This window comes from Staurois parvus, unplaced genomic scaffold, assembly GCF_062004578.1.
Source record: "Staurois parvus isolate SC_StPar_1 unplaced genomic scaffold, SC_StPar_1.0 ptg000177l, whole genome shotgun sequence".
Classification (NCBI taxonomy): domain Eukaryota; kingdom Metazoa; phylum Chordata; class Amphibia; order Anura; family Ranidae; genus Staurois; species Staurois parvus.
In genome coordinates, this window is record NW_028317973.1 from 5460884 (window position 1) to 5465318 (window position 4435).

The 4435-nt window shown below is 47.7% G+C and overlaps 1 pseudogene; it reads right to left on the reverse strand.

Moving 5' to 3' along the window:
• Positions 1–825: 825 nt before the first annotated feature.
• LOC149462303 (uncharacterized) lies at positions 826–1502 on the reverse strand (annotated as a pseudogene).
• Positions 1503–4435: the final 2933 nt, after the last annotated feature.

Sequence of the window (4435 nt, forward strand, 5' to 3'; positions counted from 1 at the left end):
AAAATTTTCAAGATCGGGGAATGTGCTACAATTATTGACCCATTCAAATGTATTAAACCAATCAGGCCCCCCAGGCGGGCTCCTCCGTAGAAGGCACTGGTTAAAGGAGCCGCAATTACCGGTAAGCATTAGGGTAACCAGCTCTCTGCAGTCAAGGAGGGGAATAGGCACATCCCAGTGATCCCCATCATGCCCAGCGGTAGGTGCATCCACAGGTGGGTCTCTCCGCTCTGTCAAGATCCAGTTTTCCACCCATTCTGCCACTGGATTAGATAGAGGACAGGGTGGCTAATTTTAATGAAAGAACCCCCTAGGGTAGCCAAATGGGGTCCCCCCCAAAAATTAAGGCACACAGTCCTTCATTATACATATTAAATAAGCAGACTACACCAGCATTGTCATCTTACTGCATACAGAGTGAAACAGCTTGAACTAGAATAGGAAAACATTAAGGCACCAAGTCCTTCCGTAAATAAAAAAGCTGATTGTGCACACAAAGTTCCATTGACAAAAAAACAGGGCAAATCAGGACAATCAATATGGGTACACTCCCTAAGTATGCATAACATGAGAAGGTCCATATGCTGATGTTCAGCCATAGACATAGATTATGTGTTAGGCAATGAAGCATAGTTGATACGGGAACATACAGTCTTGCTCCGAGGAAATAGGAAAAGTGAAGAAAAAAGCCTTCCCTGAGCATTGAATCAAATCCGTGAGAAGACATAAATCCATTGTAGCGGAGACAAACTACGGGGCATGGAGACCTGGTATCAGCAGAGAAGGGGTGGGATACTGGTCAAATTCAAGGGGGAAAAGACATATTCAGCTGCAGTAGACATCACCCATGGGCTCTGGACAGTCAAGACTCACATGACCCTTCAGGTGTTGGGTGTGAAGTTGCCTTCGCTGTCTGGAAGGCCTCGGTGGTAGACCCAGTCTGGCGATAGATGTTGTTGGACTCCCTGGCTGGAGTGAGAGAAACTGTAGCCAATCAGAGACTTGAAGCGAATCCGTGTCCAGAAAGGTGAAGAGAGCTGGTAGATCCCTGGGGGACCGCAGAGTAAAGGATTCGGAACCTTTCCAAAATGAAATGGCAAATGGGAGACCCCATCTGTAGGCCAGTCCAAAGTGTCAAATCTCCAAGAGAGGGCGGAGGAATGCCCGATGTTGCACAGCGCCATCAAAGTCCACTGCTCCCAAAGCCCATGCTTTCCATAGGACAGCCTCCTTGTGAGTGTATTGGTGTAGGTGCCAAATTATATCCGAAGCCTATTTGGATCCGATGGCTTGGGGCCCAGGGCTCGATGTACCCGATCTGATTCGAGATCAGTGGGAGGTGCAATGTCCATAACCCTATGTAGGATGGCAGTGACCATCTCCTGGAAGTTTCCGGAACCTGTGGCTTCTGGAAGACCTCTAAGCCGCAAGTTGTTACGGCAGCCACAGTCCTCCAATTCCTCCAGGAGCAGTTGTAGGGCCACCACAGCATCATATTGCATATCTCTGGCCTGTTCCAATTTGGTCACTCATCTCTCCAGTGCTGAGACAGAGATCTCTCCAGTGGAAAGGCGATCTGCGAGGGTCTGTACCTCTGCCCGTACGTATAATATTTGTTTGCAGTGAAATTCCTCCAGGCGGAGGATAAGTGTCTATCTCCTTCTTCATTTGCAGCACCTGTATAAGTGTAAGGGAATCCTGGTGAGACGATTGGTGTATAGAAGTGTGCATAGAAATACACACATGTGCCTGTGCTGAGTGCTGACTGGTCTTCAGCTGTTCCCCGTTTCCTGCTCATTCCTGTGTGATTTCCTTGTTGCTGACCCAGCTTGTTCCTGACCTGACTCTTGATTATTCTCCTGCGTGATACTTGTTCCTGACTTCGGCTCTGCTCCTGACTTTGGCTTGCTTATGATTTGGTACCTCGCTGTCCACCTGTTGATGACCCTGGCTATTCCTATGACATTGCGCCTGTCTCCCATCCCAGCTTCCTGTCTTGCTCTGATGCACACATGGCGACCTACCATACCAGCTCTGCATATCACTACTGATCCTGGATCAGAGGTTCATCAGTCTTCCAAAGTCTCCAGCTGCAAGAGCTGCAAACAACATCTGCTGGTGCTCTTGTCCCCCTGGTCCCTAGACACCCTCTGTTCCACTGCCAGTGGGGTCAGGGATAGTGACACATTTGAGGCCGACCTCGTCATTTCAGTCTCCAGTCAGGTACGTGACAGTACCAGTCAGTCAGTGATGAAGTCTGAAAGGGAGGCCTCTGCAATGGGGGACATCTGTCAATCAATCTCTGCCTTGTCTTACATGGTGCAGAGTTTGCAAAGAAACCTTGAGCATACGGAAAGCCAACTACCAACCAAGTTGGATGTCTCAACAGCCATGGGTCCCTCTGCAGTCTCAGACATAACTGCCCAGACAGAGCTCAGCATGATTCATGGAACTTCTCCTCAACCGGAACCCTGGGTGCCAATACCTGTGTATTTCACGGGAGACCACAGGAAGTTTTGAACCTTTCGTAACGCCTGTGAGCTATATTTTTCTCTGCTACCAAGAACCTTTGCATCACAAAGCACCAAAGTGGGGTTCATTATTTCACTCCTTCAGAATGAACCCCAATCCTGGGCACACCAACTTTGTGAGCAACATGATCCGGCTCTGACTTCTATGGACTCTTTTTTCTCAGCGATGTCACAACTTTACGCTGATCCCTTCCGTCATCAGACTGCAGAATCTATGCTTAGCAAGCTACAGCAAGGCCAAAGGCCTATAGAGGAATATGTCACTGAGTTCCATATATGGAGTTCTGACACTCAATGGAACGAGTCTGCTCTCTGCCATCAGTTTCGCCTTGGTCTCTCTAACATCTTGAAAGATGAGCTTGCCCGAGGTGGGGTACCAACCAGGCTAGAGGACCTGATTAACCTTGCCATTCAAATTGATCTACGGATCCAGGAAAGAACTAGCAGGGGTGTCTTGATCTTCCCACAAATAGAGACTCCTGTCTCTATTTCGCTCTTGTCACCCTGGTCCCTAGACACCTTCTGTTCCACTTCCAGTTGGGTCAGGGCTAGTGACACAAGTGAGGCCAACCTCGTCATTTCAGTCTCCAATCAGGTACGTGACAATAAGTGCCCTAAGATCCTCCCCTCACCTAGTGTCGGAGATGCCATCACACGTGGAGGGGAAAGATCCTGCCTGATGACAGAGATTCCAGGGCATCTGAGAGGCAGTCAGAGCTCACTGAACAAAATGGAGAGGACGGAGACGCTTGGGAGAGAGAGGCTTCCAAGAGCGAGCCATATGGCTCTACCATGCTGGAGTGTGGGGTAGGCCTCTGAGTTCCCAGGAAGAAATGCTGTATGCCCACCATAGATCCAGGCCCCCCTAGGTGTTCTGCAGGCTGACTTTGCCCGTCTTTTCTTAGTTGAGATCATGCAGTGAAACATATTCTGTAGATATAAGGTGTAAAGCCGAGGTAAGGTCGGGAGCTCTGGCTTAGCATGTCTCTACAGGAAGAAGGGTCAGCCGCACACCCGAGGACAGATGAATACAGTGTGTATCCATTGATCCACAGGACACACAAAACACCAGGACACAAACACAGGACCTGCCAACGCGTCTCACAGGATCTCGTGCTTAATCACGTGTCCTGGTGTTTTGTGTGTCTTGTGGATCAATAGATACACACTGTATTCATCTGTCCGCCGATGTGCGGCTGACCCTTCTTCCTTTTGCATCGTGTGTGGTGGCGAGCCAGAGCCTGCACCTGTTGTGGATTGATCTGGATTGTTTGCCTGAGCGGTATGCCTTTTGTTGTTCTTTAGATTTAGCATGTCTCTACTCAGCCATGTCTAGACCACTCATTTGTGTATTTTTAGATGTGTCCACTGCATCCTGCATCTATATCCTTTTCACACAAGATACTACTAGAATGATTGGGTATGCTCTCATTTTATCCCTGTAGGGGTCTATTGCCTTCCACTGTTAGCTGCTAATATCACAGTGTTATGTGTAGCAATGTATTAGCACTTCCTGTGGTTGATGGCTTAAAAAGCCCAGAAGGAGGAAGTGAAGAGGAGAGTTGACACCCCCATACATTTGCTATATTACAGCAATAGTGTATTTTATCCAGACCAGAAGCAGAGACTACTAGGTAATTGTTTCTGTTTTCTGGCTGTTTAACTGTAGCTGCCCAAAACTTCTTGATTAGAATCCTAGTAACAGACAAGTCTCAGTCCTATTGTTATCATATGCACAGTGCCAGATAGTTAGGTCTGTGCTACTATATGTACTATATGTAGTGGTCACCTTCCAGTATATTAGGAGATGAACCTGTTTATTGCAATAAAGTTTATATGCATCTCCTGTTATTTTAGTTATATTCAGCTCCTGTTATTTTAGTTAACCCTGTTCCTTCTGGTTT